The sequence below is a fragment of the Marmota marmota genome, unplaced genomic scaffold (genome assembly GCF_001458135.2).
Source record: "Marmota marmota marmota unplaced genomic scaffold, marMar, whole genome shotgun sequence".
NCBI classification, from domain to species: Eukaryota; Metazoa; Chordata; class Mammalia; order Rodentia; family Sciuridae; genus Marmota; species Marmota marmota.
Genome location: NW_026000259.1, coordinates 140089 through 153051, shown reverse-complemented (window position 1 = coordinate 153051; position 12963 = coordinate 140089). Strand labels below are relative to the sequence as shown.

General features: G+C 35.7%; 1 protein-coding gene across 1 annotated transcript in view; it reads right to left on the bottom strand.

The window, feature by feature from the left end:
- Cysltr1 (cysteinyl leukotriene receptor 1) overlaps positions 1 to 3650 on the bottom strand; it is a 15724-nt gene extending 12074 nt beyond the window's left edge. Inside the window, exon 1 of the mRNA XM_015507507.2 lies at positions 3434 to 3650. The gene's annotated coding sequence lies outside the window, so the exon portion shown is untranslated. The remainder of the gene's footprint in view (positions 1 to 3433) is intronic.
- Between the last annotated feature and the right edge of the window lie 9313 nt (positions 3651 to 12963).

Sequence of the window (12963 nt, the reverse complement as noted above, 5' to 3'; positions counted from 1 at the left end):
TCTTAGTTACTCTCCTTATATCAAAGAAGACATTTGGCATTTGTTTTTTAGGGATTGGCTAGCTTCACTTAGCATAATCTGCTCTAATGCCATCCATTTCCCTGCAAATTCTATGATTTTGTCATTTTTTAATGCAGAGTAATACTCCATTGTGTATAAATGCCACATTTTTTTTATCCATTCGTCTATTGAAGGGCATCTAGGTTGGTTCATATTTTTGTACAGAAGAGGATACTCTCTCTCCCTCAGCCCTTCTAAACCATTGTTTAAATAAGAGAGGCTGGAGATATAAGGATATAAGGTCCAATCTCATCATATCCATCATAACTCTTGCTGCTGCAACAGAATTACATATGAACAAGAATTTGTTACAAATTACTGTGCTAAATATGGTTCAGAAAGAAGGGGTGATTCACAAGTGTGCCCAAATAGTCCTCAGGTTGATATCTTCTACTAAATGAAATGGTAATAGTGCCTCTTCTTTGTTTGTAGTCAAACAAAAAGCCATTCTTGATCTTCTCAATCCAATTTTATGTTTCTTTCCTTTGAAGTCTTATAGTATTTTGTTTGTGCCTTTCTTTCTTTCTTTTTTTTTTTTTGAGGGAGGGTACCAGGGATTGAACTCAGGGGCACTCAACCACTAACCCACATCCCCAGCCCTATTTTTTTTGTATTTTATTTATAGACAGGGTCTCATTGAGTTGCTAAGTGCCTCACTTTTGCTGAGGCTGGCTTTGAACTCATGATCCTCCTGCCTCAGCCTCCAGAGCTGCTGGGATTGCAGGTATGTGCCATTGTGCCTGACTTGTTTGTGTCTTTCTTGATACTTTTCATTTATTTGCTTTGTTGTAGTCATCTCTGTGGTCATTCAGTTGAGGTTATGCATTATTCTCATCCTGGTCTCACTAGAACAAAGGACAATAAACAGTTCTTATCCCTTTTGTGTTTACTGCTGTACATAGTATAGTGCCTTTAAATATTGGGTTGATTCAAATTAATCTACTTTCTGTATCATTTCCTTGATGTCTTATCAAAATTAAAGAGAATTCTTGCATGGATAAAGACAATAGGATTGGTGGAAAATTTGTAAGACTGATAGGCAGAAAACATGAATCATGCCTTAGTTTCTGGTGGATGATTAATAAAGTGATCTTGGGCAAATCACTTCCTCTCTGTTATCTCTTCACTTATCTGTAATACAATAGGGTTAGATTATATGATCTGTTGTGTCCATTTTAGTTTACCACTTGCAAATCTATAAAGATTAAGGTATTCATTTTTCTTGAGGGAAATAGGATAAGTGTTCTATAGCTTACAAAAGAGGAACACAAGATTGTTTAGGACTGCTCGTTGTTCCCTGAGTTTCTCTCAGAAAAACATCTGTGGGAAAGACTCAATTCCTCTTTAACTATATCAACTATATTCAAGATACCATTTTTTTTAATCTGCATTTTATTCTTACGTAGTGCTGAGGATCAAACCCAGGGCCTCCCACGTGCTAGGCAAGCGCTCTACTGCTGAGCTACAGTCCTAGCCCCTCAAGACACCATTTTGGTCAGGCCCTCTAAAGGCAGGACAATAGTTCTAGATTTGCCATTGGTTTGTAAACTAAGTGCTAGTTTTATGATTTAAAGTTGCTCCACCTGCCAGGGCTCACAAGTCCTTCTCCCTGGCCTTATCCCTTTTGCAAATTATATTTCTGGTTCTGATAGTAGGACCACATACTTCAGGTTTTCTAAAATAGAAAATCCTGAAACCATCTTTGTCAGTTCATTTTTATCATCTCTTCTATGAGGTGCCCATCCTGTCTGATCATATGGCTTCAGGATTCTAGGATTAATAATCTATTCATTCAGGTTTTCACAAAAATGCCCCAAATCTATTCTTCAGGGTTTCTAACAGGACTTGATTTCTGAGAAAATATATCTTATCCTTAACATGGACAGTTTTTGTTTTTGGACCCTGAATAACCTAGACAAACTAGTCCTTTTTTAACACAAGTAAAAAAGATTTGAAATTTGTTTTACACCTTGAAACTGGTAATATTAAAGTACCCAAATTTAGTTTAAGACAGCTGTTCCTCTTGTGTATTATTGGAAAATTTATCACAGTTTTCTGGGAACCAAACTCCAGAATTAAGATCATCTATTGAGATCATTTTAGAATTCAAATACTTGAAAGGAAACAAACTACAACCCTGTCTCTGCTGATGAGAGTCTTTAGTGATATATCTTCAAGTTAGGTTGTTATGCCTTGTCAGGCATATTTGAATACCTTCCAATATATTACTTAAAACAAAAATGTCTTTTGGATCAGATAAATAACATCAAAATAAATATTTACTTGCTTAAATGTGAATCCCAGAATTTATTTATCTTGCTTTTTTTTAAATATATTTTTTTGAATTTTTTAATATTTATTTATTTATTTTAGTTTTCGGCGAACACAATATCTTTGTTTGTATGTGGTGCTGAGAATCGAACCCGGGCCGCACGCATGCCAGGCAAGCGCGCTACCGATTGAGCCACATCCCCAGCCCTTATCTTGCTTAATTGAAACTTTATGACTGTTGATTTATAGCTCTTCTTTCCCACCCTCCCAGCATTTGGCAACTACATTCTACTCTTTGATTTTATGAATTTGACTAGTTTAGATACTTCATGTAAATGGAATAATGCATTGTTTGTCTTTCTGTGACTAGCTTATTTTGCTTAGCATGATGTCCTTAGTACTCATTCATGTTTTTGCACCTTACAGAATTTCCTTTTTTTCCTCCACATTTTTATAGGTATATTACAGTTTTACATACCAATAGAATTTGCTATTACATATATGTACATGCACATGATTTAACAATATAATTTGGTCAGAATCTGAATTTCCTTCTTTTTAAAGGCTGAATTATATTTCATTTTGTGGACAAACCACCTTTTCTTGATCCATTCATCTGTCAGTGGGCAAATAGGTTTTTAGCTTTATTCTATACCATCTCTTATGTATAACAAGTTCCCTGGTTGGTAAACAAAGACTTCTTATTTTAGTTATACAAACTACTTCTCCTTTAAGAAAGGAGAAAAACTCAGTTTAATTTTCTGCTGAGGCAAGGATAATATGGATATAATGGCAAAAACAAAACAGCTTTTGAGCCAGGATGGGTCTGAGTTTGAGTTATAGTAGAATCTATACTTAGGTGGTTGAACTTAGGCAAGTTACTTAGCATGTCTGATACTCAGTTTTCTCATCTATAAGATGAAGTTAATGAAGCAGGCCAAATTACCGAAGAAACTGAGAATGCAGGCAAGTTTTTGCAGTGTTGAAAGGAACTCTTGAAGAATGGTACATGGTGCCATTAAAGAAGGACCCAAGGGGTAAACAGAATATCATCCATTTGCTCCATATTGAGTACCCTTGAATATGAAGGAGAAAACTGTACCTTATTTCCTTTAATAGTGTAGAAAACAGTAATGCAGATACATTCCTCTCAGGTATAGGCAGCCCGGTATCTGTTCTCAGTGAATAGATTGAATTGGAAGAAGATTTGACTATGTAAAGTAAATGGCACATGAAAAGTTGTGAATTAAATTAAATTGGATTGAATTGAATGATTTTGATTACATGATTAAAGGCTTGTGGTCAAATCATAAACAGAATAAAAGTAAATATCTGTTGGGCCTTATCTAAAATACCCTCAAATAATTAGTTTAATTAATTCAGCTAAACTGAGCCTCTAAATTTAACTTTATGTCTAGAAGAATATTTATAAAAATAGTTGAAAAATCAGTTCATATTAAATACTAAGAAGTAATAAGAAGAAATTAAACTGAATTTCTAAAGAGAAGAGATCATCAGGTTGATTTAAGCCTTTAAATTCTATCCTTTGTAACAAAATAGGAAAATATATTATAACTATACAATTTATTACTGTTTGCCTAGTATTACATATTTATTACTGTTTGCCTAGTATTACATGCATTAATTAAAAAATGTTTCCTAAGTTTCTATTATGTCTATTTATTTATTTGGCTTAGCTCTTCTTAACTGAAGCTATTTAGGACAGAGAGCATGACTCATCCATCTTCATGTTGTCAGCAAGCTTAAGTCAGGGCTTGGGACATGGTAAGCCCTCAATAGGTATTTCTAACTGGCATTGAATTAGTGACAGGACTCATGCTTGAGGATGACACCTGATTCATGTTTGTCTGGCAGTGACATTGTCACAGGGTTGGACTTGTCCTACCACTGTGTTATTAATATACTTGAGAAAATCCAGAGATAGAAAATTATATGGATGTTACCAACTAATGGGTGGGGGTTAGAATTCTGAATATCTTTTAAGAATTAAATGAAATAGGGAATGTAACTCACGTGAACACCAAGTTATTTATATAGTTTGTTAAATACCAGTCAAGAAATGTGATGTTTTGTTGCAAGGTGAGAGAGAGAGACAGACAGAGGAGAGAGGGAGAATGAATATGAATAATGGGTGTAAGTTTGAAAAGCAAGCTTCAACTTATTCATGAGTCAGGAACAGAGAGGTAGTCATGATTAACACCATATAGATCATGCTTTATCCCTTCTTAGAAGCTTCTGGCTCCCTACATAAAAAGGTACAAATCTCATCCCATTAGACTTTTCTGAATTATTTCTCATGACCCTTCTTGTTGCTTTGAATCTATTAGCATAATATCAAATTTGCTTCCCTAAGGTGTATTCTGGTAGAAAAATTATACCAGTGCTACCTGGACACTCCTATTTAGAACAAGAAATAGCAGGACAAAGAATAAAGTATCAGTGTCTGGTGTTCAGAATTTCATGAGGATTTCAGATCCAGCATGATTACAGAGTGAGTCATATGAAAAGGGATGAAAGCTATGTTCCCACGCAACTGTAAGTTCAACCAAATCACTGTGCACAAGTTAATGAAAGGAAGGAGGTGTTAGGATACTGAAAATAATTCTTAAACAGAGTTACTTAGTAAGAAGAAGTTACCAGTAATGGCTATAATAATCAGTGTTTGGAATTGGACGACTTAATTTTTTAAACAATATTTGAGCTGGAAGAGTATTTAGAGAACATCTAATCCAACCCTACTCCCTTCATGACCCAGAAGGATAAAATGATTGCTGAAAGTAACACACCAAATTAGTGACAGAGCCTGGATGCCTGACTCAGTCCAGTGCTATTTTCACTATACCACATGGTCGGTTAGGTTTCAGATTCCATAAAGCATTTCATGAAACACTGACACATAGCACAAATTCATACACTGGTGCAAATTGTGGTGGTTGAGCAGTTGTGCAGAAGACTGCACACCAAGGATTGATCCATTTTTCTTCTCTTTTTTTGTTATAATATGGAAATACTGTTTATAGTATATTAGAAATTGCAACTTTCTTTTCAGTTTTTTTTGTCCTTATGACTTATACTGAATTATTCTTCTTAAAATGCAATTCAATTCATATCACTTTCCTCTCAAAAGTCTCCAGTGACCAATTGATTAAACTCAAAGAGCTACTCAAGACTATACTAATATTCCATTCTAACTATATAGAGTCACTTTCCTGTTGTTTACTATGTGTCCATTACATAAATATGACCTTATGACCAGCTCTGTTTCTCATTTGTTTTTTTTTTTTTCTTTGCTCAGGTCATATTGCCAACTGTGAAATACCCTCTTTCCTCATCACAATCAGATGTAATTCTAATCATCTTTCAGACAATCTCTTACCTCATCTCCTCCATAAAAAGGTTCCTGTTCTTTTAGTTACTGTAATATAATAATTGTATTAAAAGGATTGTTATTAGCCACTCAATATGTGCCAGTTTTGTGTTAGACATTTGGAAAATAAGTCACAGGCCCTACCCTTAAAGTGTTTACATTATACTAGAGGGAGACACAGTTATGTTAACAAATTAATGCACTGTATCATTATAGCAGCTGCGCTATAAGTACATAAAGACACAGAGAATAGAAATAGTAAATAGTTTATGGATGTTATAAAAAGCTTCATAAAGGATAGGAGAGGGCAGATGGATAGGAACATTCTTTATTTTTTTCCTGGAGAATTCTAGTTTCTTTTTAATACCAAATTTCAATTTTTACAAATGATCTTAGGACAATCCAGGTAACTAAGAGGGAGCAGTTCTTGTATATGAAGAACAATTACATGCTCCACTTTTTGTAAATAACTCTATTGGCTATATTAACAAACATTGTTACAAACAGAAGCCATAGATCACGGCATCTGTATTTACAAAAAAGGCATAAACAAATGTACATTTATCCTTTATCAGCACAACTTAAATAGATGTTTGAACATTAAGGCAGTAATTATTCTAAAACAATGAAAATCTAAATTAAGGCTTTATGTTCATTTGGAATATTCTTTTTTCTTTTTGGTACTGAGTATTGAACCCAGGAATGCTAAACCACTGAGCCACATCTCCAGGCTTTTTATTTCTAATTTTGAGACAGGGTCTCCCAAAGTTGCTTAGGGCCTTGCTAAGTTGCTGAGGCTGGCTTTGAACTTGTGATTCTCCTGCATCTGCCTCCCAAGTCTCTGGGATTACAGGCAAGCATTACTGCACCTGACTGTAGAGGAGCATTCTAGTGGGGCTGGGGGTGGGGGAGAAAATAGAATGTGCAAGTTGTGAAGGTGTGAAATAGCCTGGCATATTTAGGGAGCATCTAATAATTTAATATGGGTGAAATGTAAGATGAAGGTTGTATGCATGTGTGTGTGTGTGTGTGTGTGTGTATATATGTGTGTGTGATTGAATTATGAGGTTTAAAGTGACAAATTAGGTTGGGAAGAAATGCAGAAACTAGGCCATTAAAGGTGTTACATGCCATTCTAAAGATTTTGAGTTTATGCTGAACATGTGGTGCATACCTATAACCCCAAGTCCTGAGCAGTCTAAGATAGGAGTATTGCACATTCAAGGCTAGCCTCAGCAACTTGCAAGGCCTTGACTCACAATAAAGACTAGAAAGAGCTAGTGATGTGGCTCATTGGTAAAGTGCATCTAGGTTCAATCTCTAGTACCACATAAATAAAAAAAAATAGAAAGAATCTGAGTTCATCTGTTAGGGAGTGGGGAATTCCTGGAGGATGCAGAGTGAGAAAAGAATACAGACACAAGGAAAAAAAGAACTGCAGCTCCCAAAATAGAGATTGTCCATTCCTGAGAAACAATTTTCTTGATGAAGTAGGAGACGATGTTGTCTGTTGTGAAAGGAGGACTGAAAGAGTCAAATTCTAAAACATTCAGTAAATTAGGAAAATAAGATAACTGGGAGATCAACAGACAATGACATCAGTAAGGATGATTAGAGGGTGACAGATGAATAGCTTTTAGCATTATGGTAGATGAGTCCTGGTTTAGATGTGGCACAAGGGTGTCAGGAGATAGCAAATACACTCTCTTGCTTTCATAGTACATGGAGTGGGGGTAGAAAAATGAGCAACTTATTTTTAATGGCAAGGATCAAGTTTTACTTAAGGCAAGGAGTAGTGGGACAATTCTTTGTGGTGTTTTAGGATTTGGAGAACTTATTTAAAATGGACAAGGAATTCCAGAGGGCATAATGAGGAAAGATTTGGTAGAAAGATCAAATGTGGAAGGAACAGATAGTAAAGAGGAAAAATGGTATTTGGGGGATGTTCAGACCTTCGAGAATGGTTGCTCAGAAAGGTTGCATGGTTCAGTCACAGATTTCAGCTTTCTGTTTCTACTTACTTTTGTCTCTTTTTTCTTCTTTTTACTTTTTTCTTTTAGTAATTTGTATATCTGCCTAACCTTTACTACTAAATTATAGATGCAGATCTAACAATATGTATAGTTTCTGCATAACCTAGCAAGGATTATTACATTGGTGCCCAAAAAATGTGTTGAATCAGACTAACTCATTTAAAGTTTGCTTTATTGAAGTACATTAGGTTTAAAATTCATTAGTTATGTTACTTTATTATTTTTCTTTAGTGTAACTCTTGAAAAAGTAACAAGGATTTTTTAACCAGAACATTCTACCAAAGCAAAAAATTAATAAACACAACTTTGTAGGAGTGCTAAATTTAAGCTGTTTGTTCCTAATCCAACAAACATTTTACATGAGAGCTACAGATGAAATAGAATTTACTGTGGCTCATTTTAAAGTGAGATCAGTAGGTTCAACTAGATTGCAAGTTCCTTGAAAGCAGGATTATATCTTCACATGTTCTCCTTCAACTATTTTACTTCCCCATTTTCCCTCTAGAGTGGTTAGCAAAGTACTTTGCATATACAGCAGGAATACAATGTATGGCTGGTGAGATTCTACTTCATTTTTTAAAAAGAAAATTATATTATTGGCTCATGTCAGTAGAATGTATTCTTTGAGATCCTGTTCCAGTGAATTTTTACATGTGAAAAAACTGAAACCTGGGGATGAAAGTAGGGTGGTGATGACTTGTTCAAGAATACATAACTAGAGGAAGTTCTGGGAACTGAGGTGGAGAAAAATCACATTTCATTCATGGATGATTATGTCAAAATGAGCACCAATGTTATGTATAACTATAATGCACTAATAGAAACAAAAAGGAGTACATAACTAGTGAGAAAGTATGATGATCAGACTAGTTCTGCTACCTCACTGCTACCCCTATCTTCACTCTTCCTTTTAATCTCCCTTCATCAATGATGTAATTTTAGATAGTCAATTGAGGTCATTAGTACATCACGATCTGTGAAATGCCAATATTTGTCCTCAGTTCTTTGTTTCTGTCTTTCTTGGAGTATTTAGCAACTTGCATGTGGGTAACTCTATTCTTTTTTTTTTTTTTTTTGAGAGAGAGAGAGAATTTTTTAATTTTCAGTGGACACAATATCTTTATTTTATTTTTATGTGGTGCTGAGGATTGAACCCAGCTCCCTGCGCATGCCAGGCGAGCGCGCTACAGCTTGAGCCACATCCCCAGCCCTCTATTCTTTATCTTAGCCACAAATATTCACCTGAACACGAGTCTCTCATTTTTGCCTGCCAATTTGCTCTACTTGAATTGCTTGACTTTTTTCTTAATTTCAACATCCTTCTGTACCAAATTTACTTCCCAAACTGATTTTTCTGTTTTTTTTTTTTTTTGTGTGTGTGTGTGTAATTAATAGTTTCAAAACACTCAATCATAGGCCTATCTTTGACTCCACCACACCCTTATCTTATCCTTCATTAAATTCTGTTCATTCTCATTTTGTAATACCTTCTGAACCTCTTCCTTTTATCAACAATGTTCAGGATCCTATCTTATGATGCTACTTGAAGATGCTTGAACTGTGTGTATCCCTTTCACCCTTGCATAGCCAAATAAGTGAACCTGAAAAATTTCAAGATTCAGGTTGAAGTTGTCATTTCCTATGAATGTTAACATGCTAACTTATTACAGTGCTATAATTGCTCTTTTAGGCTTTACATGTCTGTCATTTAGGCAGATAGTGAACCCATTAATGGCAGTGAATGTGCATTATCCTTTTTTGTCCTCTTTTCCTAATTGGGCAACTTCACAAAAGCATCTGTATGGTTTTCAGTGATTTTGTGTAATAGAGTACTTATTTCTCCAGGGTTGATGTCTAGGGTGTAGATGGAGGAGCATGCTTTGGTGTACAAACATGAGTGCTATCTCATACAAGAATCTAAATAATTGTGTAAAGTGGAAGTGAAATGTGGACACTTCTAGAAGGGTAGAGTCTATTAAAAAGAAACCTGAAATTTCAAAAAGAGTGTAGAGGACCAGGACCCATGGATGGACACTTTTCAAATTATAGAAGAAGAAAGGAAAGGTGATAGGACAGACTTAATGCACACATTTAGGCAGGAAGGGAAGGCAAAAAGCTTAAAACAAAGAAGGAATAAGTAATCCAGTGGGACTGGAGGAGAGTTCAAAACTGGCCTAGGTCAGAGACTGATGAGAATCCAGACACAGGGTGTGTTTGACCATGGAGCCTAGGTGGGACTAATGTTGTGGGGTTTCTTTGAAATGAACTAACAGAAGAGGTTGAAAGATTAAATCAGTATCTGACTATGATTTTCTGATTCTACTAATTTGAAAAATTCCCCAAGACTTCCTTTACCTTTCTAAAAAATACTAGCATGTACTGGATGGTCTATGTGTGTTGGAGGACTGCCAACAGGGGTGGGGTGACAAGGGTAGCATTAAAGCAGAAGAGGAAGTGGAAGAGGCTGGGACTCAGGGTTCAGCCCCCTAAGGCAGATACTTCCTCCACTTCTGCTGAGCAGTGGCACGACTTAGGAAACTTAGATTTCATGAGGGTGCAGCTCAGTGGAGCTCCAGTCTTATTTACTCAAGTCCCCGATTCCCTTTCTTCTTCTCCATATAGCCGATTACTGTCAAATGAAAAAAAAAAAAAAGGTTGCATTGTTCATCCTACAAGTCTGAGATCAGGGAAGTTAGGAGTATGTTGTATTAATCTTTTGATACACTAGTTGCTTGCTAATGTTTGTTGGGTGGTTGTATAAAGGAACAGAAGAGTCAACAAATCTGAGTGTTTTGTATACTGTAAAGCTCTATACAAATGTAAACTTTTACTATTTTTTTCCAAAATCATACTAAGCTCAATTCAGATCTTACTACCTGACACCACTTTGTCTATCTCATCCCACATGCCCCTCTCCCTTTGAACTTGTGTTATGTTTATTATCTATATCAATAATATGATAGTCAGTATTCTACTACCTCATATTATTTTTAACATGTAGGGATCTTGTTTCTGTGGGTAGATTGTGAACTCTCCTTGGGCATAAAAAAAATTCAGTCATTTTTTTCTTAAGCATTGTAACCTCAAAGTCTAACCTATCACAGTGTTTTGCACATAGAAAAATACGCAATAAATATTTATTAAGTGATTGGTTACTGGTTAGTGCAAAGCTACCCATCCTCCATGGTGATTTTATCTATACACAATCAGTCTTGTACTAATCCCAGTGCCTTTTCTCTACGGTAATAAAAGATATTGGGACAGGAGGCAGAAAGATTCTGCTGTTATCATTTGTAGTTCTATCATTACAACAAATAGCTTTCTTACTTGTTGTTTCCAGAGAAATGCTTAGCAGCATTCTCACTAGTATTAAAAACTACAGGGGTACTGATGCCACATTACTGACAGCTGTCAGATGTTTTTTCTGCAGTAGCTTATTTTCCTTAAGGGGAGAATATCATTCTCATCAAATCAAGCAACTCTGTTGTCAGATGGTTGGGATCTAAACACTCAACACTTTCAAATCCCAAAGGACCCTGGTCGTGGCCTTCAGAGCTAATGGTACAGTGTGTCCTCTTAGTATTGTGTCATAAACAGTAATAAGATTAAATTGATGTATAAGACTGGGACTGAAGGGTAAAGCTTGTCATAAAAAGACAGTAGAGATTTTAATGAGTGTAGGTGCAGGGTAGAAAGATAGGTGAGATAGAAATATGTTTCAGAAAACCTGCATACTTTTGAACATTTTGTAAGGACTAACCAGAGGGTCTGCCTTCTTTCAAGGATACCTGTATACTTAAGTCTCTAATTAATTATCAGAAACTTGGAATCTCTGAAGTTCTGAAGCCATTGTTTACAGCTGAATATGAGGCCTGTGCCTAACTTCTTGGCATTTAGATGCTGGGAACTTGGAAGCAAGATAATTGTTTTCTAGGAAATAGCTTTGTATTGAGGGCCCTTTGTCTTAAATAAGAACTCAAGGGCTGGGGATGTGGCTCAAGCGGTAGCGCGCTCGCCTGGCATGCGTGCGGCCCGGGTTCAATCCTCAGCACCATATACAAACAAAGATGTTGTATCTGCCGAAAACTGAAAAATAAATATTAAAAAAATTCTTTCTCTCTCGCTGTCTCCCTCTCTCACTCTCTCTTTAAAAAAAAAAAAAAGAACTCAAACTCAGATTAAGCATAAAAGTTATCCAATCTGGAATGAAAAGCTTTTAATGTCTGGAGACTTCTTAGGAACTTTGGAATAAATATGTCAGAGATATTTCATGTTGTTATTGTTAGTTCAATTCCTCTTAGCCTGTTGAATTCATGATGACACAAAGACAAACCTATGTAAAAATAAGGTTATTAATCCAGTAGATGAGAATAATAGTTCTATACTTTAGATATCTCATGTGATTTGAAACTGGATTTTTCTTTCCTTTTTAGGAAAAGGGGATTGAGTAAAAAGAAGAGAAAATCAGAATGTGCCAGGGGACTCTTAAGCACAGATCTCAAATCTTTTTCCTTTTCCATAAGTTACATTTGAGAAGGGGCTCAAATGTGTGCGATTTATTGATTTCATAAGCACTAAAATAAAATAAAGTTTCCTTGTTTATTTCCAGGAAAACTAGCTGTGTATTTAAATATCCATCAACCCATGTTTACTCTTCTGTTTTGTCCTTTCCCCCTTATTTCTATGAGGGCTTTCCTTAACTTCTTTAAAAATCTAGAAAGCAGTATGGAGATTCCTTGGAAAACTTGGAATAGAACCATCATTTGACCCAGCTATCCCACTCCTCAGTTTATACCCAAAGGACTTAAAAACAGCATACTACAGGGACACAGCCACATCAATGTTTATAGCAACACAATTCACAATAGCTAAATTATGGAACCAACCTAGATCCCTTCAGTAGATAAATGGATAGGGAAACTTTGGTATATATACAATGGAACATTACTCTGCATTAAAAGATAATAAAATCATGACATTTGAGGTAAATAGATGAAGTCGAGAATATAATACTAAGTGAAGTAAGCCAATTGCAAAAACCCAAAGGCTGAATGTTTTCTTTGATATGAGTGTGCTGACTCATAATTGCAAGGGGGGTGGCGAGCATGGGAGGAATAGAGGAACATTAGATAGGGCAAAGGGGAGGGAGGGGAAAGTAGGGGACAAGGGGGTAGGAATGATGGTGGAATGAGTTAGACATCATTACCCTAA